General features: G+C 49.8%; 1 long non-coding RNA gene across 1 annotated transcript; it reads left to right on the plus strand.

The window, feature by feature from the left end:
* Positions 1-3,499: 3,499 nt before the first annotated feature.
* LOC115945347 (uncharacterized) lies at positions 3,500-20,337 on the plus strand. The gene is made up of 3 exons (XR_004079711.2): positions 3,500-4,162; positions 6,597-6,706; positions 16,617-20,337. It is a non-coding gene; the product is annotated as an uncharacterized lncRNA (long non-coding RNA).
* The last annotated feature ends 4,067 nt before the right edge of the window (positions 20,338-24,404 follow it).

A 24,404-nucleotide genomic window follows, 5' to 3' on the forward strand; every position in this document is an offset into this window, starting at 1 on the left:
AACCTGAAGATGTGTAATTGCAAGTGGGGTGCTCAGCCATGCGGTCTGAGAGCTCAAGTGCCAAGGTGCAGCAGGGAGGCATGTGCTTGATGTGGGCTCTCCCTTCACCACGGTTCCTACCTGCCAAACACCAGCCTGGAAGATAACTGGTGCTGGCTCCAGGATGGGAGGATGCTGAAAGAGTTCCTGACCAGATGAAGAGCCAAACCTGGGTGATGTGGCGCTGGGTGCACCTCCAGGTATTTGCATTGCTGCTCGAGGCTAACGCTGCCCATGCAGTCCTGTGGTGATGGAGCAGTTGGACATCGGTGGGCAGGTTGGTGCTGTGATGTCTTTCCTTCCTTCCTTGTGCCTTAGAGGAGCAGTTTTGCTTCCTGAAGTCCCACACATGGCAGCAGAAGCTTTGTTCTCTCTCTATTTTCAGTGAATCCTTATTCTGCTTTCCTTCACAATCTGCTTCAAATGTAGTAGAGCCCCTTCTATTGACACCTTCAGAACTCTTAAACTTACAGGACTTGCCTGTCTCTGCATCTCTCCATGCTTACAAAGACCTTGCTGCTGTCCAGCTCCAGGGCTGCCATCCTCCTTCCAGGGCTGGCTGGTGTAGGATTCTGTGTGGTCCCTTTTGGCACAGCCAGAGCCTTGGATGTGGGCTGTCCAGCACAGGCCTTGAGCACAGGCCTGGATGAGGAGAGGGGTACAGCCTTTATCAGCCCAACTGGAAGCATCTCCTGTTTCCAACAGCAACTATGAGGGATGCCATGGGGTTAAAGAAGAATTAGGGGCATGTGTAGACCCATCCTTCCCCAGCAGGCAGCCCTTGGCCAGCCATGGTTTAAGCTCTGCTTCCCCAGCATAGATGGTTTCCAATCCATCATGCTTAAGAGAGGATGGCTTCTTCTCCAGGAGTTTATAGTCTCCTTTTTCTATCACAATTTAAGCTTGTCCTCCAAGCTCTCTTGAAATACCCTGGTCACCAAAGCTGCTGTTTCTTTCCTGAGGGATTATTCTGCACCCTGTGGTTTGGGATCCAGGCAGTGCCCACTCTGCCAGGAGGAGGAGGACAGTGAGACCTTTCAGTTTCTTCCTGCTCTTTCACCTTCCAGGTTCAAGACAGAGGAGGATATGTCAGGCTGGGAGATGCCTTGCTCTTCACTGCATCTTTCTCTGTTTCCTATGCTGGCTGATAACGCACCCTCGCAGGGCTGACTTGACTGGCCAAAGTGTTGAAGAGACCAAGTCCTTGAGAACAGTTATCTGAAGAACAAGAACCATTTGGGGATGTTTGTCCCTTAGCTACCAAAGGGTTATTAATGACTTTTTGATGGAGCCAATTAAGTAGGTGCATTGATAACAGCATCACTCCCAAGACAAGCATCAAGGGGTCTTCCACTTAAGGGCTTGAGCACCATGAAACCCTCTTGTCCCCAGTCTGAGCGGTTTTCCTGCTGCTGGTTGGTTGTTCTGGTTTGGTTTTCATCAGCTTGCTGGAGGGGGTTCTCCAGCAGCATTGCCACAGGGAGCCTGGCTGCAGTCCTGCCTCTGCCTGGCCACCAGCCCTGGTAGCATCACAGCCATTTCCATGGCAACGTCACGTGTGGGGCTGTAATAAAGTCAGATTGCAGCCACTTCCCTGTGTGTGCAGGCAGGAGAGGAGTTTTCCGAGGTAAGAGCTTGAAGGGCTCACTGAGGAGGTATTTGGCTGGGGAGAGGCAGTTTCCAGCAGCCAGGGAGCCTGTTTGTGCAGTGTGAGAGATGCAGAGTGAGTTTTCTGGGATGCTCTGTTGCTCTGCCAAGTAGATTTCATGCACACTTGTAGTAGGAGCTAAATTGAAAGGGTGACTGTCCAGAAACAGCTATGGAGCAGGTCTCTGAAGTCTCTACCTGCCCCACAGGGCCATAACATGGGCTGTGTATTTTCTTAGCTTTAAAGGTTGTTGTGGGATCCAGTCTCAGCTTGGTGGCCTCTCATCATGGGCCAGATGCTGACGGCCAGGCTGTGGGGAGAGCTCACACACAGCCCCTGAGTTTGAGCTCCTAAGAGCAAGGACTGTGTTCTGGCTTGGCTAGTGATGAAGATGAGACCATGTTTGCTCTCTTGCTGTGTCCAGCCTGGAGGACAGAGCTTCTCTGTTAGCTCTCAGCAGGGTTACCAGCATCCTCCAAGCTGATGTGTGGGGAAATGGAAAGGTTCATTTGTTCTGCAAACCCTGACCTGTGCTGTTCTCCTTCCATCATCCTCTGTCTCCTCTCTGCTGGGGTAATCAGGGCACCCCCCCCATCTTGTGGTAGGTGTCCTAAGGATCCTTGGGCCAAAGGGCTTGTACACTCCCTGTTCCTGAGTATTGTCTGCCCTGGCACATGTGTTGTAGTCCAGCAGTGTCTATTTGGTACCTCTGGATGGGTTTTCCATATGAGACCCTGGTGGGACTGTTGGTTGGTTGCTCTCCAGCACTGTCAGCACACTGTCAGCACACCCTAACCCTAACCCACTGTGACCCCAGTGTGGCAGTTCCAGCACTTCGGTTTAAAGCAGGAACCTTTTTAATGTGGTTAAATCTGGCTTTCCCTGTCCAGTTCTATTACAACTGGTAAAGTGAGATTTCCGGAGGGGTGTAGGAGCACAGTTTCTATTTGAATATCTAAACTGTACAGGAGACTGATGGGATTTAGGTGCTGTGTGGGTTTTGGAGCACAGGGCATCTGAGCTGTGCTGCAATGGGAATGGGGAGGGCACTGAGGTGATTTGCTGCTTTCTGAGAACACCAAATGCATCTCAGTGAGGTTTCTTTGGTCTCTCCCTGCTCAGTTTTGTGGGGTAACATCAAAGGAGGCTGCCAGTGGAAACAAATGGAAACCCAGGTAACAACCTCATCACTGAGAGCCTCGGGAGCCCTGGCCAGGGAAACCCGGCTTCCTGGCTCCGATCGGGCTGGCAAAGCTGGCACTTCCCAGCAGAAAGTGTGTGGCTGTGCTAACCTTATCCTGGGCTGTGTAACTGCTGTGTAGGGATGGGTTTGTTGGCTACTGCCCAGGGCAGAAATGAGGGCAAGTGCCTGTGGGATATTGCAGCCCAGAAGGTTTTAGGGAGGATTTGGGTTAAAATGGTCAGTCCCCAGGAACTGTCAAATGTCTCAGAGGGACAGGACCACAAACACTCTGTGGTTCACTGCATTTCCCCCTGTCCCATCCCTGCCACCACCTCTCCTGTGTCCCCTGTGATGTGGGTGTGAGGTGTCACCTGCATGGCACCCACCTGGCAGGTGGGAAACTGGGGTCTGACTGTAGCACCAGGGGGATCTCAGCAGTTCCAAAGCATCCTCTCTGCTGAGCTTGGCTTGCTTTCAGCAGCCCTTCACTCCAGCACCGAATTCCTCCTGGGGAAGTGTAATATTCATGAAGGCGCGTTCATTAGCAAGCCGTCTGCTCCCTGCTTTGGCATGTGAGTAGGTGGTGTTACCTCTGGAATCAGGTTGAAATCCATTGGTATTTAGGTGCATTTGATTTGCAAGAGCTCGGAGGTCCCTTGAAGAGTTCCTCTAAAGCCTATTGAGCTACATACAGCCTTCATGTTATGTGTTTTCTCTCTGTAGGTCTGGGGCATGCAAGGAGAGCTCATTCCCAAGCAGGCATCCCCCAGCCATGTGAATAGACTGCAGAGAGCTGACCACTGTTGATCAGAATGGATCCTGTCATTCATGGACACATCCTTCCTTGCATTCGCAAACAGATCCATGCTTTTCTCAGACTTTGTCATGGGAATTGCTCAGGGGAAGCCAATTCCCACATTGCACTTTGTCTTCGGTTAGAAGCTTAACAAATTCCAGTTATGCAGCTTTGCTGCTGTCCCCAGCCTGCAGGAATATCACTGCCTCTGTTGGAGTTATAAGCCCAAGGATTATGTTTCATGTTACTGAGCCATGACAGCATGGAAATGAACACAGAGAGATACAAACACCATCAAACCCACTTAACTTCAAATCAGTTCTTGGCTATTTCTACCACCAACACGGTTCCAGTGCTAGTAGATGCTCTTCAAATATCAGTAAGTTTTGGCAGCTTCTCTTCAGCAAAAGGAGACAGGATCTTTGGAATACAGCTTTTTTTTCACCCAGATCTTTTCAAGAAGTCTCCCCCTTCTGCTCATTCTAGGATTAAGAAGGTAAGGAGTGAAGATGCTAAAAAAGGGCTACAAATATTGCTTGTGTTGTAGCTGAGAAATTAAAGTTCTTTCCCTTTTGTAAATGATTTCCAGTGGTTTCAGCATCATCTTTTTTATTTTGTTTATGTCACAGAAAAAAAAACGAAAGGCAAAAAAGGGGAGAAGTAATGAAAAGGCCAAAATGTTTCATGTTCTGGTTACTCTCTTGAGAACTTAGAGAGTGAAGAAGTGGCTCGTGCTGATTTCTGGGAAAAGGAAGAGAAATTCCATTTTCTCCATATGATTTTTGTTTTCTTTCATTTTTTTCCCCTCCCCACTTGAAATAATTCATCCTGCCTTAAATGAAAGGTTTGATTTGAGACCTGGGGCACAATGTGAGTATTTGTGGGTGTGTTGGCAGGGCCATCCTTAGGGGTCCAAAGGTTTTGGAAGGGCAGCATGAAGCCCTGGCACTGCAGGATGGGCTTTACTGGGATTCTCATTGGGTGAAACCACAACGGGTGCTGCTGGGGTGGACAATGAGGTGAAGATGCCAGCCCAGAAAGCCTTTAAATACCTCCAGCTGTTAATGTGGGAGCTGCTCCCAGGTGCTCATCTGGGGATGCTCTTTCCAAGGGTCAGCAGCCTGGGCACCCAGCATCCTCCAGGACAGCTCCTTGCCCCCCCTGCTCTCAGTATTTTGGTGGGCATCAAAGGGATCAGAGTTAAACCCAGCTGCAATGTGCAGTGTGTGTTTTCCCTTCCCATCAGAGCCCCTCTGGAAGATATTCATCACTAACACCATGTTTGTCTTATCTGAAAGAAGGTTTCTGCGTCCATGTGCATCCCCACTTGTGCCACAGGGGTGTCCACTGCAGGACCTTGACCTCAGGGTTAACAGAGGCTTTACTGAGCCTGTGAACTGGTTATCCACAGCATGAGGGTGCTTCCAGGCCAGGTTCAATAAGAGGGAATGAGTTGGGTGAGCTGTTTCCTTCTTGCCTTTTCTGAGCCTTTTCCCACTGGTGTAACCCAGCTCATCGAGCATCAGCCCTGTGGGACTGCTTCTCCACGGCAGCTTACTCAGAGCAGAGGTGTTGGGTGCACCCAGCTGATCCCTGTGGTGCCAGCCTGCTCTATGGGAGCAGAGAGCCATCCTCTGCTGGTGCCTTCAGAACCACATCCTGCAGCAGGGGACCACTGTTGTGCCTGCCTTCCCCAGCTGATGTGTTGGGAAGCAGAAGGCTTGCTGGGAGAGAATGACTTCACACAACTGCTCTGGGAACTGGTCACCCTCTCCTCACAGCAAGAGCTGCTGGAAGGGAGCCCAGTGAAGCACTGCCAGTGATGTCTTCATCCTCGTACCCCATTACAGGCAGGGTTTGTGCTGCTGTTCACTGAGGAGCCAGCCATCTCGCCCAATAATGTCCCTTTTGGTGGCTCTGCTCAAAGCCCTGAGAGCCTCAAGGTGTGTTTGGCAGATGGGGTTGGATGGCTCCATGGGAGTGGATGAATGAAAGGAAAGTGGCTGTTTGGCTGCTTTTCTGAAAGTAAGCGAGCTTTGCCTGACAGATGAACCCACTGTGGCTGTTTCTGGACCCCCCCCAGCTCTGCAAGATGCAGATTTCCCCACTTAGATGGCTCTCCAGCTGCACCTGAAGCCCAAGGTAGGAATCTCCTAATGAGCTCAGCAACATTGGGTTCAATTGATCACTGGTAAAACAAACCCCAGCCTCAGTATGCTGTAAGATAACCCTGCAACCCACAATCACAACAGAAGACTGTGCAGAAACACTCCAGTCCTGGTATAAGGGCTGCACATGGCCCATCTGCTGTGTGTTGTACAGGGAGAACTCCTGTCTTGTCCCATATCCCACACTGGGCTGTTTTGGAAGAAGAGAAGCAGGTTTATCAAAGGCATCTCTACTGGAGAGCCAAAAATGCTTTAAAATTAACTGTTTTCCATTGGGAAGGGGAAGAAATGCAGAATAAATGGTTCTTGTAAACTGTCTCACATGGAACACCCAAGGATGGAGGCAAGTGATTAATGAATCTCTCAATAACCCTATTGGAAGGGTGCTGGCCACAGCGCTATGGAAGGCAGCTGCCTTTCTTGCTTTGATCCAAACCAATGTGAGCACCCATGCTGATCATCCCGAAACACAGGCTCATGCTGGGATCCTGCAGTGCCAGAACCCGAGGTGAGAGATGCTTCTCTTTGAGTCAGGATCAGTAACCTCTGGATATAACTAGAAACAAACAGGCATCCCACATGCTCCCCCATAGAGAAGATGTGGCAAAACCTTCCCTGGGTTCTGGTTAGTGCTCTAAGAAGAAGAGGGGATGTTTCTAGCAACCTGTCTTCCAGGCAATGAACCAATTTCAGTGCTGTGGTTTATGATATTAAATAATTATGGGATTTAGCTCATTTAACCTGTGCTTTTTCACACTGTAGGTGACCATGTGATGACAAGTACAAGATGAAGCAATGGGAGGTGGACTCCATGCCCAGCTCCACCACTGCCACAAGGCATGACCATGCCTCCAGCCCTCCAGCTGATGATGGTGAGTTCAGAGGTGTTGAGGTTTATACTGGCTGTGCACTGGGCATCCCTAGCAGGGGATAATGCATGGGCAGTGTCTGGAGCACTCTGGGAGCCCTGGGAAGCTCTGGTGCGCAGGGAGCCGGGAGCTGTTGCATCTTGCTGTGTAATGAAACACTACCACACCTGTGCAAATTTCCCCATAGCCTGGGGCTAGGGTGGAAATGTGTTGGATCATTAAATCACACTACTTAAGAGCTACTTGAAGATGGAAGATGTGAAATCAGGCATATGAAATGGAGATCGTGTCTAGACGATCCCCTGAGCATCTGCCTGCCTCCAGCAGAGCTCCTGTTTGCAGTAACTCTGGTTCTTGGCTTGTGCCCCTGGAGGGACAGGCAGAGCTTGCTGGTGCAGAAAGCCCAGCTACGCTTCTGCTCTGTCTTTGCAGAGCAGTTGGGGCTTGCCTGGAAAGGCCAGGATGTCACCTTCCATTGAGGAGCCAGCCAGAGAGCTCAGGTTTGTCATGCCTGTTAGGACAGGACCTAAGGGGGATCTAGGCAGAGGCATGTGAAGCTGGATGCAGATTCCAGGTGCTGGTCTTGAGGCAGCATCAGTCCTGCTTTGTGGAAACATGCATCCCCAGGGTCTATGTGTTGCTCCTTCACCTTCTCTTCCCAGGGAGTGAGATAAATCCTAGAGCCAGGACTGTGCACTGGGGTTTGATAATGCAGCATCTTTCCCTTTGCTAGTCAAGACTGCAGGGTAGCAAGCTAATTGCAGGGGAGATTTCACACCACATGTTCATGCTGCAGCTCCTCAGCGCAGAATGACATATCTTACCTCTGGATGAGGGGGTGGATCAGATCACGGGAGTCAGTTTTCCCTTGGAGACTTGTGCAGAGCTGAAGCAGCTCCAAGCACAGCTCCCAGGCTTGGTGCCAGCCCCATGCCAGGCTGCACTGGTACAGGGGCTGGTGGAGCATTCAGGTTTGGCTAGCAGAGGAATCCAGCCAGGCTGCAGGATGCTGCTGCAAGGCCAGCTCAGCTGCAGAGCAGGGCCAGGCACTATTTACTGGTAAGGAAGAGGAGAGTGGTTTCAAAACTAGATTTTGGGGAGTGGCTTTTGCTTGGAGTTTCTGTCTGTGGTATCTGTGGGGGACCATCCATAGGATCTTGATGGGTCAAATATCCCCAGCCCATGAGCATGTTTTGTGAGGCTGTTCTCTTTGGTGCTTCCTGCTCTCTCCATACAGCTTGTTACTAATGAATCTCTGCATCCTCCCTAGGAGACAGCTGATGCTGGTGCAGCATGAGCCAGGCTATTGGTGGTACCCAGTGGAAGGGCTGTCATGTAGCATCTGAAACCCAAACACGATTAACCTGGTGTCTGCTTAGCTGCAAGGACCAGGCACAGACTGCTCCACTGCCTGCAGAAGGCACCTGCAGTAGCCAATAAATGGCTGCTTCTTCCTGCTGAAGCATCACTGATATGTTTCACCAGCAGCTTCTCCTTTCTGTAACCACAGCACTGAGGCACTCAGTGAGCTGGGGCTGAGGGAGTGGGAGCAGAAGGTGAGGCTGGTGGAGGAGCTGCAGGCTTTCAATACAAATGCACGAGACACAGGCAACTTGTTTTCCTCCTGCTTTGCCCACGTAGTGAGATGTCAGGCTGGGATCTTCCTCTTGTGTCTGCGTGGTACTGGGCTGGTCTGTAAATCCCTGTCCCCTGCACGGGGACAAATGCAAACCCACTGCCTCTTCAGGTGATGTTCAGCACACACTCCTTGTGCTCCTGCCACCTCCCTGCAGTCATAGCTCAAAAGCTCAGGCTGTAGCAAATGCTCTCTTTAGTTGTACAGCTCCAAAATGTGTATTGGCTTTGTCACATGTTTAGCACTGTGGGATGTGCCCAAATATTAAGTAACTTCCCAAGCTGGGTCTAGCTCAGATTAAAGGGATCTAGAACTGGTCTCTTTCCACTTGGGTCACAGAGAGCATTTGGATAGATAAATAGAAGAGATGCTGCCCTCCCCAACTTGCTGGTGGGAGAGGCAATACTCAGGAGAGAATTGGGTTGAAGGTTCACTTGAAGCAAAATTAAGTCCAAGTCTCCTGGAGATGTTTCACTGGGCCTGAAGATACCTGAAGGGTTTTGGAGAGGATCAAAACTGATGCTAGACGGTTGCCCATCACTGTCAGAGGGGATATCTGGAAGCAAAAGCCCAACTCCAGAGCTTGATTTTGGGTTCCTTTTCATTAGGAAGGAGGCTCAGCATTTGGGACCTGCCTCTGCCCTGCAGGAAAGGGGCCGGGCAGCCCAAGAGGGTGAATAACACAACGGCTGTACCCCCTCTCCCCAAGGCAGCCTCGGGCAGCTCCCATTAGGTCATTTAAAACCAGCCCTGCTTGGCCTCTGTGTCCGATTTAATCAGCATGACCGAATACTTGCCGACGGGGAAGCCTTGTTTGACTGTGGAGGTAATAAGATGATTCGAACACAAGAGCTGATAGTTTCAAGTAAGTGCAACTTAACCTCGCCGTATAAAGCGTTATTGTCCTGCCACAGAAATCCTCTGTCCGGGAGAGCGCAGCTGTGGGGAAATAAATGCTGCTCTTCTTTTTGCTTCCTTTCTTTCTCTTTTTGCTGTTTGTTTGTTTTGAACGCGGGGACCTCGGGTTGGTTTGCCCTTGTTGGCTGTGATGGAGCAGTTGGTGGGATGTGGGCACTAAGCTCTGCCCAGGGAGCTGGAACTTCCCAGGGGCTGGTGGGCAAATCCCTTTAGTCCAGGGAATTAAATCCCTAGCAAAGCCATTGATGGTTGCAATTTAGTTGAGATCCAGGCCAAATCCTTTCCCCATTGAAGTTAAGTGTGTGCTTTAGCTGCTGGTTTCAGAGGGGTCATGGCTGGGGCCTGCAGCTGTGTTGCTTTTCAAGCAGTTCAGACTGGGTTTATGAAGGAAAAGGGGCTTTTACTTTTTGCTTAGTTTTATTAGTTTAAAACCTCCTGTTTTCTGGAATTCCTCACCCACACACATCAGGGCGGACAGGGTCTCAGTCCAGTTGGTTTTGGCCACTCTTAGGAATCCCCATGGGGATTTCCTTTCTGGCAGAACTGGGATACTCTCTTCCTGCTCATAGCTGACATAAAAACATTTCTTCTGACTAACTTGCACTTATTTGTTTGTCCAAACAGAGCAACCCAAGCCTCTGTTTGTGTGTGCTCAAAAAGCCACTCCTACCACCCCTGCAAAATAGCTGAAGGGTGATACAAGGATGATAAATATCTGGCCAACGGGAATGCTTTGGAGTGAATGAACGGGAGTTGTGAATGGGAATGGCTCTGAGTAGTGCTGCAGCAGTGGTGACTTCACTCTGTGTAAGACTGAAATAACCAAGGCGATGCCCTTGAGGGCAGAGGCAAAGACCCTGCGCCCCTCGCTCAAGAAAGATGCTTCATCCAAGGTTTTATGCTGCCATGGATTGAGGTCTGGATTAGTGCTATGGGCACACTGAAATCCATGCTTAACTCAACATCGTTGAAGAGGAAGCAGTGATTTGTAACGTGCTGTGGGAATCAGCTGTCCTGCTCATCAAAGCTTGCAGCTTGCTCACAGCATGTTGAAGATGTTGTAAGAACTTTACTGCTTAGGACTGACATAATGTCGTTTATCATTAATAACCAGGGGAAGCCTCAGAGACTGTGTCTGTACTAAACAGTAGTTCATGTGCTGGTAAAACCTTGCTGGTGTAAGTGTGTTTCGGGACAAATGTCTTTTGTCTTTGCTCTTGGGAGCTGGTGAAGCTTTATTGTCTTTCATTCTTTCACAAGTGGCACCTCTAGGAGCTCCTCATGCTTCTCCAAGGGAATCTCTTTGCCATTTCTAAGTAGGTGCTTTTTTAAAAGGATTAGGAAAATGAAATGAAATCCAGGAACAATCAAATCATCCAGTTCTGAAATTGATTGTAAACCAACCCTTCCTGGAGAAATCTCCATTAGAAACATGGACTCTTCTGACTCTGAACCCACAAGGCATTTGTGATGTGGGTGAGAAACATGTGCAGCTTTGATGGGGGCTGAATTTCCATGAGCAGGGACATCCTGAAAGGTGAAGGGCTTTCCTTTCAGCCCAAAGTTGGGCTCTGGGCAGGGATCATCCCTGCTCGGTATTCCTGCTGGTCATGTTCAGGATCCCCTTCTCTCCAAATGGTTTTCCATGGGGACTTTAGCTTTCCCAGGTAACGTCCCCAGCTCTGATGAAGGCATTTCTGACAGTGAGACGGATGAGGTGATGGGTTTTCTGAGTTGCTGTACCTCTCAGTGCACACCAGGCAGTGGTGGAAGCAGGAGGAGACATCAGCCCAGGGTTCATTTTCTCCTCCTCTCCAGGTGATACCAGGGCAGATACCTCTCAGTGATACCTCTCCTTCCATGAGCACATGAGACCCAATCCCATGAGTTGCTTTGCATCCCTGATGTTATTTTCTCTGGTTTATGGGCATCTTCCTCAGTCTTTTTGAATGCTTTGGGTTTTGCTTAAGAACATTGCAGTAGCAGGAAATGTTTTTGACAGAAGATCCAGTCCTTTTCCTTGCGTGTCCTCAGCACAGAGGCAGAAACTGTTAGCAGAAAACCCCAGATGTTTGCCGTGTGACGTGTTTCCCATCTGCCACTGTTGTGGGCACAGGGAGATGCAAGAGCACTTGCCCAGCAGCCGCTGTAAACTTTGCTGTCTGCACCCAGCATCTGCCACATGCTCCTCTTTCCCAGGGCTGCAGAAACTGAGTCTCCAAGCTCACACTTGATCCAGCTTTTCAGGCCCACACCTGCCACGACATACACCACAAGTAGCCCAGCTTGGCTCTGTGCCCTTGGAAGGGCTTGTGCTGGGGGGTCCATTGACCTGTACCCCACATCTCTCCTAGCCCCATCTGCAGCACATTTGCAGCTCCCTCAGGGGTTGCTGGTGTCCCAGGACTCCACCATTCCTCAACCTGAACCTCTAGCCCTTCTGTGCGTCCTTTCTTCTCTCTGCTGCCCATAATTAGAGGCAGCTCTCAGACAATGGACTCATGTAGGAATGGGAACAGTAGTCGATGTGGTCTGGGATGGCTAAGAAGGAACTCAGTAACAGGTAAACCCAGGATGGGTGTGATATCCTTAAAGGCCTCCCTGCGTCCTTGCCTTCTGAACTCAGGGTCCTTCAGCAGGTACCAGCCTCAGATCCCAAGAAGCTCCAAGTCATGTTTCACTTCTGCAAAGCCTTGGTCTACCCATTTCAAGCCGGATGTGGCTGATGAAGCTCCTGTTGTCTTCCACAGGGATCCAGAGCTGGGGCCCTGGCTCTGCTTGCATTTCCCCAGGTAGAGGTAGTTTCAACTGCCAGTGTAACATCACTTGTCTCCAGCAGAGATGCAACAAGCAGGAAAACTAGGCTAAAACAGGGAAACTGGGCCAAAACATGGGTGTTTATCTGCCTTGTCTCTCAAGAAATCTATTTTTCTTTCTGTGTTTGGTGACCTGTGGCTTAGCCCAGCTGGAGAAGAGAGCTGTTTGACAACGCATGGCTGGAAAAGAGAGGCTGAATCAGGGAGTTTTGGCAGCATTTGGCTGAAGGTGGGGTTTGAGCACAGTACCATGGCAGGAGCTGCAAAGGCTCAAGTAGCCCCCCAGCAGCTCCCAACCCATCTGGTTTTGCTTAACCCATCTCCTAGAGGCAACCAAGCACTGGAATAAGGATTTCTCTGTGTGTGCTTTGATCTGAGAAGGGCTTTGTTTCTCACGGGGAGGGTTGCATGGAAATAGCCTGATGTGGGAATCTGCTCATTGTACCGAAAGGGTTAAAGTCTGCTCCTTCCTTTTAGACTGACCATGGAAAATACTGGTCATGCCAGGGACTAAATGCAGGACAGAAACTAGGGCTCCTAGGATACTGTAATACAAATAATACAGCTTGTTCCATGAGCTGTGGAAACCAGCAGTGCCTGGTTTCCAGCGGGTTTGTGTCGCAGGGTAAAGGGTGCACATGGGCTCATGCTGGCTGGTAGGAGATAAACACGTGCCCATCATCTTCCCATCAGCTACCAAGCTTCACAAAATTGCATTCTTACAATAACTGGGAGCCCCTGTACTGTGTGCCTGGAAGTATCCACCAAAAAGGAGAGGCAGGGAGGAGGTTGTGTGGATGGTATGGCTGCATAAACCCTGTTTCCATGGAACATGAGGCTGTAAAATAAAGAATGCAGACAGAGCATCCTCTGGGGAAGTTTAATGACATTTGCACCAGTTTCTGCTCCAAACTGTGCATCCTTTTTGTGATGATGCTCATTTTGCTGGAGGCAAAGGCACCTTGAAAGGCAGAGGGTGTTACATGGCAGAGCAATGGGCTGGGGTACTTTGGGTTCACAGGTGAGTGGAGGTGTTGTGGAGCCTCTGGTGTCCCCTCTGAGCACCCACTGGTGGCAGAAATCTGTGTCTAAGAGTGAGTAGGAGAGATGAGAGAACCCTGTTCTTGTCCTTACTCACCTGGGTAGGAAGCAGCATGGTCCATACCCCTCTCCCAGTCTCCAGAGCTAACTGGGGGAGTCGTGGCTCTGGTGTGCTCCTTGGCAGGTTGTCTCTTGGTTTGAGGGATGAGCATAATGCTGTCCCAGCTAGTGGGGTGGGCAGGAGGCTCTTTGCCTTGCTAAGCAGGGTAGTTTGCATGAGGATGGTGCAGGCTGAGGTGATGCTCACTGTAAGCATGCTAACTGTTACTGGGGTGCTCTGTAAGATTAACGGGAAGGGAGGAGAGGGTCTTAAGGTAAACAGAGCAAAGCTGGCAGATGACTGCACCACGTACGCGCAGCCTCGTCTAAGCCTATTTATATAAACCATGTGAAACCCAAATTAAAACTTCATCCATCTGCTGTGCTGTGAGTCGCTCCTCACTGGCGCAGCGAGCAGGGAAATGTTCTGAACTCCGTCAGATCTGCCTCAAGCGTGAGAAAGATTCCTATGCAAACCCCAGGGCTGGTGGGAGGGCTGAGATGATGCATGGTGCAACGTCCTGCAAGGCTGCAGGACACGTTGTCACCAGATCCTCCACAGACAGCAGTAATGACACCAGGGGCAAGCCAGGAAGAGGTCTGGATGTTCAATGAGGAGCCTCCAAGCCTCCCCATTGTGTGTGGAAGGACAAGGGCTCACCTCTGCCTTGCGCATGGCAAAACCATGGGTGAAAGTGTTGGGCCAGACCATCTCTGCCTGAGTCCTGAACCCAAAGCCAGTGCCCAAACACTGCAGTGAACCTGTGCCTTAGCAAAGTGAAGAAGGTAGGGAAATGTCCTCTCATCTTTCCTGTATTTCCTGTTTGTAACAAAACTGGACTTGTCAGCCTTTCCCTCAAGGAGGCTGTTATCCATGTGCTTCACAGATGCTCAGTGCTCTGCCTGGGGCAGCTCTTTGGGGGAGTTACACCAGGGGCAAATATGACCACAGACCTTTGCCTCCCTTCATGTGTGGTCACTAACACTGCCACTTATCTGGGAGCATACTCCCTGCAGGAGCATCCATGGGCTGGTACATGCTCCCTGCAGGAGCATCCATGGCTGCTGCACAGACACAGGAGCTCAGGGCTGGAGCACATCTGCCTGCACACACAGGAGCTCCCTTCCCTGGTGAAGATGGTGACTCACCAGGGATCTTTTGACCTCTGTACCCAGCAATGCTGTGATCTGGGTTTTTGGCATCGAGGGCTTTTCCTGTCCTTAAAAATAAAAACCTACATTTTTCCTATTCCCTCAGCGAATTGAGGATTTCATGAACAGTTTGGGGGTAAACAAGCGACGATGACACTGTGGAGGAACAGTTGGTCAAGTTTGCGAGAGATGGAGCCAGAGCTAAATATGGCACAGCCTTGCTGGTGCAGAGCAGAAGGAAGGCGGCATATGTGTCTGAGCAGTTGGATTGCTGCACACTCTGTGAGATTTCCTTAACATCGAGTGCGTCTCTTCCCTTCTTCTTTCGTTTTTAGCAATAAAAAAAGGAGCGGAAGCTCACCAAAAATGTCTTTGGTGGAAATAGGGATGGGCTACAAGGAGGTGACGGACCCTCCATGTCCCCATGTTCAGCTGCAGACAAATGTGTCTGGATGGGATGCTCTGCAAGGATGAAACAAGGAGGCAATGGCTATCTTCAGCTCATCTCCCACACCAAAATGTGGCCTGGCAAAAGGCTTTTTCCTTTGTGACCTCCATGCTGCTGCCAAGTGTGTAGAAGTGATGGAGGGGCTGCTCCAGGCCATGTGTCACACAGCATCCAAGACTTGCAAGAGGGAGAAGGTCACTAGTGCTCATCTGGAGATGCTGCACACCATCAGCTTTCCAACTGGACCTCTGCACACCAGGAGCAAGATGTCTTTTGCAGGTGCCCTGGACCATGTATTCAGAGTGTCTCCTCCAAAGTCCCAGGCCACTTTGTCGACACAGAAAAGCAGCTTGCCAGTGTGTTATGCAGAACATGAGCTCCACTAAAAAGCTAATATTTGCCAGCAAATAACATATGGGTTTTTTTCTCTTGGTTTAATTGACTCAGAGTCAGTCTCCTAATCTCCATTTTAGTTCAGTGACCCCAAAATCCTCAGCACAGGAGAAAGAGCTACAGAGTAAGAATGAAACAAAGACAGGTTTCAGAGCACTGGTTATGCTGTCTGGTGTGTTACAGCGATGCCAGGTGCCTTGGAGTAGCACCCCAGTTTGCTTTCAGCTATTCCTTCTGCACTTTGAAGACCTGTGTGGAAATGACTAAGAAGCAAAATGCTCAGCCTGCTACTGGATGAGTAAAAGGCTCTTTCTTGGTGGAAGCTGCTTGAATGAAGAGGCTTAGGATAATCCCTGACTTCCTGCATTCACATCCTGGGAAAGCAGGTGGGAAATGGTCCTGGTTTGGTTGTCCACTGCTGAGCTACTTCTTAATGTCAAATATGGGAGTAAAAAGGAGTTTAAGAGCTTTAATCACATAAAATGGAAGTGCTCAAAGGAGATGTTGCACATGCCCTTTTGCGGGTGCTGAGATACATCTTGTTTCAAGGGGTAGAAACAGAGGAATATAAAAGCAGAATCTTCTGTGATGCAAAACTGCTGCTTGTTTCCTGGTTTTGCTTAATTCATTTTTACAAATAGGCTTCTAATTCAGTTTAACTCAGCCTCTTTTCTCCCCCTGCTTCCCCTATGCAAGGCAAGCCCATTTGTGTCTAGGTTACTGGCAACCAGTATATCAAGCTCCCGCCAAGCATGTATTAAAATAAAGCTGCAATCTGCTGAAAAACAGGTTTTAAGATGGAAACAAATAATTAGAAACATACAAATTAGTGTATGTCTGACAACAGGTTGAGCTCTACACAGATTTAAACAAAGCTGTAATGGTAGGATGTGAGCGATTCAAACCGGAGGCAGTGGATGAGTGTTGACTTTAGTGGGTCAACCAGATGTGGGGAGAGAGCAAACCTGGGTGGGTTTGTCTAGGGCTGAGCACCCAGAATGTGACATAAAATAGCAGCACTTGGGGGCTTTGTGTAACTCGTGGCTGGGGACCAAGACCTTGGATGAAGCATGAGCATGATGGCATGAGAGCTGCTGCTGAGCACCTTGCCTCCTGTGCTGGTCCTTCTCCTCTGCTGTCTGCCTGCCCTGGTGCCTGTTTCTGGGCAGCACTGGCACACCAGAGAGCTGCTTCAGTGGAAGGTGTGCAAGCACTTTATATGGTTGTGCACCTCTGATGTTGGGTGATTTATGCCTACAGGCTCCAGTGGTCAGGCAGTGACCCGGGGCCAGATAGGCTTCTTGGGGAGCCCTGCCCTTGCCCCTTGGCAATGTTCAGCAGGGCCTTGGGGAACTTTCTATCAGCTATTGGGAGCAAATTGGTTAACTACTCTTGTTCTCTCATTCACAGGGGCACTGCTGAATGATGCCCATTCCTTGGCGTGCGAGTGAGCAGGCAGGGCACCCCAGCAGCATGGATTGTTCTGCACACATTGTTATGGAAATTGCCTTAGAGACAGTTGTTCCAATGTACATTTTTAGAAGCTGAGTGAGCTTCGTGGCAGGAAAACCGCTCCAAGGGGAGGAAAACCACCCACCGGGCCCCCAGCACTGCCCCTTCCTCCAGCAACACGGTGCAGCCTTGCCGGCTCTCTTGTAGGAATGGGGTTCAGGGTGTTTCTTTGCCTGGTAAGGCAGGGAGAAGGATCCTCTGGAGGAGAAGCCCTTACAGCATCAGTCTCCAAGGAAACCCTTGGGGCTGCGTGGCTCAGCCTCTGCCGCACACCCAGAGTTTGGGCAGTGGCTCACATGTCCCAGACGTGTGCCTGAATCCATACTCCATCTGTCAGAGGTACTTCAGTAGTGCAAACTGCTCCAGTTTAGGAAAAATGTGGGGATTTCCTACCCCTAGACGCCACTTTATCTCGGAGATGCTCATGGTTGATGTGCAGCACAAGTGATGTCCTCCCCTGAGCTCGAGAGAAATTAGCCCTATCTCTGTTTTGAATGCACATTCCTCGCTGCTGAGTCTGAAAGGAGAAGCCTTTAATGCTCCCACAACTCCAAGCTTCTCAAGAGCATGCCTGGGAGCTGTGGTGGTTACCAGGAAGCTCGGGCAGCAGATCTGCTGCCACCAGTCTGGTAGCAGTGCCCGAGCCAGAGTGAGTCACCTCCAGCTGTGGGCAAAGAGGGGCTGCCTTTGCCCACTGCAAGGCAGGAGGGGCAGAGGAGAGCAAGCAAGTTGCTACCTTAGATGCTTTCAAAACAGCCATCAGCACAGGCAGTTTCACTGCTCACCCCCATTCATACTGGAATGCTCAGCCCTCGTCTCACCTTTGACCACACTGAGCTCTTTTCACCTCAATTATAAACACAGACAAGGTTTGCTTCTTTCAGGCTTTGCTGTGCTCATCATCACTGCCTGCTATGGAGCAGGACCACACCTCCAGTCTGTGCCCAGGAGCTTCCTGCAGCCCCAGCTGATGAAAGGGAAAAGCATGGACTCAGTGACCTTTGTTTGCATAACTGCTGCCCACAGCCCCTGCTTGACATTCGAGGAGCTGAGGAAGGTGCATGGTGATGGGGGAAACCAATGAACCTCAGTTGTTGTTGGCTGAGTATCAGGGTGAGCTGTGGCTTGTCCTTTCTCTCTCTGGAAGTCCCAGTTGACTTGCATGGTGGTGTCTCACCAGGAACCAAGGACAAAGAACCTCCTTCCATCTCCTCCCTGGCCAGGCAGAGAGTTTGGCCATAGTCTGTATATTCCCAAGACCATTTTGTTGCCCACAGCAGCAATGGAGTGGGGTGCTTGGCTGTTTGGGATGGTGTGTTGATCACTGCTGGTGTCATGGGATGGGGTGAGAGCTGGAAAGGGACCTTGTTGTCAAAACAGGGATGCTGGGAGTCACAAGGTGGTGGCTTGGTAAATGGTGGAAGGGTAATTCTTTGTGTTTTATATTCTGAGCCATTTAAGCTTATTTTACCTGCCTTGCTAGTTTATCTACTGCACTTGCAATGGTTGGAAGTGTCCTTTTATTTTGTTTTCTTTCCTTTCAATATGAAAACTCAGCTTTTGGAGTTAGGAAGCAGAAGCTTGGCCACAGAAACTTACAGCCCTGGGCTGTGCCTGACCAGCAAAGTGAGATGCCTTCGCTGGACACCTGGCTGCTTTAGCAACAGATAGCAGTGAAGGGCACTTTAATATTTATCCTGAGCTAAAAAAACAAGTAGAACAGAGAAAAATACACAAAGTAGGCCATGAAAACAGAGTTTGTGAACATCTGAGATCCGCTCCTAATTAATAGCAGTTCCCATCCCAGAAATCATGCCATTCAGCAAAAGTTAATCATCTTTGCTCATACATACAATACACTTCAAGAGAGAATGAGTCACCCTCATTGAAATGTCTGATGTTATGAAATCCAGTGTGACTGATGTAACAGACCCGGCTCAGCTCTCCAAATTGGCCGGGAGCACCAACAGCGAAGCACAGCCCGTGTGTAACTTGATTTCAGTGAGTTCTGCTTGTTTGTATGCGGCTGGATTCCATCCTTAGTTACCAAAACAGCCTCACAACGGAGGTCCGGACAGGCTGAGGGTGGGCAGGTGAGTGGTTGGTGTCACCAGGCCCCGGTGGTCCTCACCAGGGAGGAGCCCATGGAGCCCATCCCCACCTCTGGAGGAGCCCATGGAGCAGCTCTGCACAGAGGCCCTGATCCTGCCAATGTCTGAGCACATGCGGAATTCCCAGCTCCGTTGGGGTGCCAGGAACCAGCACTTCAATCACAGCACTCTGTGTGTTTAACTATTCACAGGCCCCGGGATTGACTCTTCGTTCCTTGGTTCAGGGAGGAATGTAGGTTGAATTCAGCATTAAGATTCTGCCTTGATATTGGATGTTACCTCTTAAATTAAATACTATTACCTGCAGCCACTTCCCTTTGGCACTGGAGCCATTCGCTTGGTGTTACTTTGGTTAAATGTCACCATATGAATTACTGAAAGTAATTTAAATATTTAAAGACATCTATTGCAAGCCTAATTTTATTTGCAACTCCCGAGCCAGACTCGCAGCTGATGCAGCAGATAACAGCTCAGCCCTGCACCCCTGGGCCCTCTCCCAGCTCTTTAAATACATCATTTGCATTTCCAACACCTTTCACCCAACAAGTCTGGGCTCTGAGATAGTCCTTTTTTACTGTCACATTTTCTTCTATCTTTGAGGCCTTACAGCCCTTCTACGGTGGGTGCGAGTCCCTTGGCGGGTTCTTCTCCTATCCATCCATCCATCCTTGGCTGCCCTTCTGGGACATCTACCCTATAGGGCAAACTCTGGGAGATCTAACATCAGAAATGCCAGGCCCCCAGCAGGCTCCCAGCTCACATTTCATGTTTTCCAAGTAGAGAAGATCCTCCTCCCTGGACAACCTTTTCATTTCTTGTTATCTTTATGAACAGCTATAAAAAAAAGTATCATTTCTGGCACATTGGCCATGCTGCTGAAAAGCTGTTCCTCTTCCACCTCCTCCTTCACCCACTCAGATGAAAAACTACAGGTAATGTTGGGGAGTAAATGAAAGGCTTTCCATGGGGAAATCAGCTAAAATAGTAAACAAAAGGCTAATTCTTAAAAGCAAAACAGCTGAAGATGTTACCAGGAAATCACAGTGATGAAACACTCCTGGTCCTCGGAAATTGCCTTATATGCTCTTGGAAATTACCTCCTGACTCAACTGCCTTAATGTGCCTGACGCCACTTTGCCAGTAGCTTTTACTTGTCCTGAATACCCATGGTTGACAAGGAAATAAAATTTCCCATGAGAAATGCCACCACTTAGACCAAACCTCCCCTGGTTTTCCTGGGAAAGACTTGGGTTAGGTGTGTGCTGTGATTCCTCCAGCTCCTGGAAGCAGCCTACCCCAATGAGCTGTGCTCCCACCACTGTGTCCTCATGAGCAGTTGGTTTGCAGGGCCAGGGCTGACCCCCTGCATGCTGAGCTGTGTGGGATCAAAGCTGGTCACCCCTCTGCCTGCCATCTCAGTTTCCCTAATGCAAGGCCCCAGTTGCCTTTTAATCCTGTTGCAGGTATGTCCCAGAGCACTCATCTTGCAGGATGCTCTCTGGAGATGAGCCTGGCTCCTAACGCAAAGCCAGTGATTCACTCCCCAGGATGTGCTTGCTTCAAAGCTGCCTGGTCACCTCTCCATGATCACTGCTTCCAAGCTTTCAAATTGGGAGCAAAGAACTGGTGACACACAGGCACAATGCACGTGTATGCTCTAATAGCACGAGCTGCTTGCAGGATACCCCTTCTGCTCTGTGTGTTCCCAGGCTGTATCCTCCCCCTGCATTGTGGTCAGTGGTCGCATGTGGAGAAGTGTGTATCTCAAAATACATCCTTTTCCCCTTTTCTCCCCACTCCAATACTTGAGCTATTAAATGATGTGACCTCTCCCTGTCTCTACCAGCTTTGTACATGTCCTGGGGCCATCCCAGCTATAGCAGCTGCCTGTAAAAGCCAGGCAGTTATTATAGCTGGGAAGGCTTCCCCAGGTCCCCTTTGGCCACCAAAGCTAGCCCCTCCAAGCCACTTTCGAGCAAGCCCTGGACCCTCAAGAACCCATCAGAGATGGTGCTGTCAGCAGAATGGCAAGACACATGCTGTCTCAGCAGGATCCAGCAAGTGCCTTCGATCATGATCACTTGTGCATTACTTCTTCATGCCAATACCACCTAGTGTCTTGTTTGCGGGGGTTAGACTGGGCTGAAGGCCCAGCAGAGCTTCCAGGGCAAGCTGACCATAAGCCAGCAACATTTTGGGCTGCAGTAGGAAGAGCACTGAGAGCAGGCCAAGGGAGAAGGAAGAAGGTTTTGATTCCTCCTTTGTCACCAAGCACTGCTGCCACTGTTGGAAACCGGATTTGCACCTTGGGGGTGTTTCAGGTGTTTCTTGCCAGCTTTTAGGTCCAGGAAAATGGTGCATGAAGGGACTTTAACCCCATCTCAAGGTTTGGGAAGCAGGACACAGAGGGAAGGGATCTGCCCAGCATCACACAATTAAGTCAGTGGTGAGTTGGGAAGGGACCAATCTCTCCCCTGGCACCTTATCCAACTCCCTGTGTGCTGGATCATGTTCTTGCAGGTCACAGATGTGTACCCAAAAGCTGTGAGTGTACCCAAGAGTGTCAGACGGGCTGGACCAGGGACTGGCAGGGCTTGCTGAACGAGTTCACAGGAAATTGGAGCTTTGTTAAATACATTAAATTCTTTAAAAGAAAGCAAGTGAAAAAGAGACTGTTCCAAGAGCCACTTTATGTTCAAAATAAACCTTTGCTTCCTGAAAGCTTAACTTTTCTGTGGGAAAAAGTGGGGTTCAGCTGAACATTACTAACACTGGGAGGAAAACAGAAGTTGTTTTACAATGCTCTGAAAAGGGAACCTGCCCCTTGCTTCCAAAACGCTTCACGGAAATGGCTTCTTGGGGTTTCTTTTATGCTTTATTTTAATTTCAATGAGGGTCTGAAAAACCAGGGGACTTGGGCAAGAAAAAAACCTTCAGGAACTGGAGCATCTTCATGGATGACTGACAGAACTTCTCAATGTAAACCAGTGTTGCCACACCATGAGTGGTGAAACCTTAAAGTGGGGCCGGAGCCTGGATTGCTCTTCCATTCATAGCCACCAAATCCATCCAATCTAGAACAACTATGTGTATGACAAGCAGCATGGTGGGGGGACATGCACTGGCTGGGAGACCTTTCTCCTCATTGGAATGAAAGGATATGAACTATAATTGTCTTCAAAGCCACCCATGATGAGGAGCAGCAGCACAGGGCAACCTGCTTCCCTGGTGTCCCTTCATCGGCTCAGGGCTCAATGGCACTGGATGATAGCAGAGATGTGGTGCACTGCCGTGTCCCTGCATCTGCTGCTGCTGATCGTGTCATGGTGTAAACCCCAGCGGCGCTGCTGAAGCCACCACAGCCTCAGGTCCAGCAGAGCTGGGCTGCCTCAGCCTTTCAGTGCTGTAGAGAACTCCTGACAGGGTTTGCACTCCAGAGGAGAACCAGAGACCCAGGCTGAGGAGCAGTGATCATCCAGCTCAGGTGAGGGGGAGAGGAGCCTGACCTCGTGTTTGGTGGCCAGACCCAGCACCATGGGGAGGAGGGAGCATGCAAAGGCTGGTGAGACAAAGCCTGGCAAAGTCATAGTGTCTTCTCTCAGCTTCCCTCACCAGAGGGACAGGCTGGGTGCTGGAGGGGCCATGTGGCAACCTCCCAGGAGGCTCTGCACTGCTTGCACCCATCCCAGCCTTTCCACATCTGTCTGCTTCCCCTGTCCCAAGCCAGCATCCCAACAGCAGCTTGGGAGAGATGGGGCACAAAACTCCCCCCGTTGCATGTATGGATGGGGAGCTGGGTTAGGGATGCAGAGCTGGGTGCAGCCTGTGCCCACCGTGCTCATTCACAGCCTTTCCTGGTGAGTGGTGAAGCTGCTTTCGCAATTGTTTCCTGTGCAAAACCCACATGAGGAAACTGGACACTGTGATCCTTAGGGAAGAACTGGTGCTCTGCAGGAAACTGCTGCTTGAAAGCAGCCTGGGAGAGGCTGATGTGTGCAGGGCAGGCAGCCCAGGGTGCTGGAACTGCAGAGCTGGGGAAGCAATGGAGACATGAGGATCAGAGGGGGGGTGCTCAGATGGCACCAACAGGTCCTGCACTCACTGTCTTGGGGCATTCCTGAATTGCCTGTTTTCTAAGGAGGTGAGGGGTTTTGGTATACAGAGTGAGGAATGATTGTAAATGGGGTATATAGGTATATATTCAACTATACACTGTGCAGTCTATATCCAATACATGTATGAGACAGGCCTGAGAGCAGATGTTGGCTTTTTAAGTCCATGTCTGCTCTGTCACTGCAGTGACAGCCTGTGGAGGGTCTAATGCCAAAGGAAGGACTGAAGCTGCCCCCTCCACTAATCCTCTGCAAGGAAGACTTTGTAAGCATGGTATCACACAGCTTCTGTACCCACTCATTTAAAGCCCCTTGCTAAAAGAATAAATAATCTTAACCATTCTCAAGTTCTCCTGCTGGAAGGTGCCTGGAGCACAGGAAGCAGAGGCAGGGAAGAAGGGAAGCTGTCATTGCTCAATGATGTTTTCTCACATTAGTTAGATTGGAGCTGCAGGTGGAACCCATTGGAGCCCTTGGCTACTGATTAATTATGAGCCCACTTTTCTCTCCTTGGTTTCCTGGAAGTCATGGGGATCTCCTGAGTTTTTTATGTAACTGGCTATTCCAGCAGGGGAGAGATGTTTGCTAGGGCTCAGCATCCTCACAGGATGGAGCCCACCAGAGGCTTTGCCCTGAAGAGAGGCTGTGTTAGGAAGAGTGAACCTGTTTCCATCCCTGAGTTAGATGCCTGCTGGTGCTCTGCGGGGCCTCTTGCTGCAGAATGGAGAGCGCTGCGCTTGGATCTTCCCTCTGAGTGTTTGTGGGTGAAGGATTCACCAGGCCAAAGTCATCTGACACTTCTCTTGGGGGTGGGTGAAGCTAATGAATCCAGATTAGGCAGTGCGGAGGCCGGAGAGTGAGGTTTCTGCTGAATATATATGAAGACAAATGTAAATTCTAAACTTTCTAGGGAGTATTTTTACCCTGGCTCAGTGCTAACGTTGATAAAAATAGTCACAAATTAGTGCAGGAGTAGAAAGCAAATTTGTGCCTTTCTCTTTTTTTTTTCTTTCTGTTAAAACCATGCATCTAATTCTTCTACCAGGAGTTAACCTCTTACGTACATTAAGGAAACATGGGGTAAACCATCAACAAGTGCCCTTCCCTGACAAAACAACTCCTACCTCAATTAAGTCATTAGGAAGGAAAGCTGAAGACAAAAAAAGTGTGTTAGGTTGTTGTTGGTTTTTTTTAGATAGAAAAGAGTAATTCAATCCAAGGAATTCAGCACTGCAAGGGGATGTTAACATCACACCAGCCCCTGCTTGGTTCTCTAGCAACCAACTGCTTGCAAAGGTGATGGGGAGGCACCAGCCGCATTCTACGGATGTGAAGGGAGCAGTACAGGAAACTGATTTCACTCAGCATCACAGAGCAAACCAGAACTCCCCCAGGAGCCCAGGTCATCCAAGCAAGTTCCCAGCTGAATATGGCTCTCAGAACATTGCCTCCAGCTGCCAGTC

This window comes from Melopsittacus undulatus, chromosome 9 (assembly GCF_012275295.1).
Source record: "Melopsittacus undulatus isolate bMelUnd1 chromosome 9, bMelUnd1.mat.Z, whole genome shotgun sequence".
NCBI lineage: Eukaryota > Metazoa > Chordata > Aves > Psittaciformes > Psittaculidae > Melopsittacus > Melopsittacus undulatus.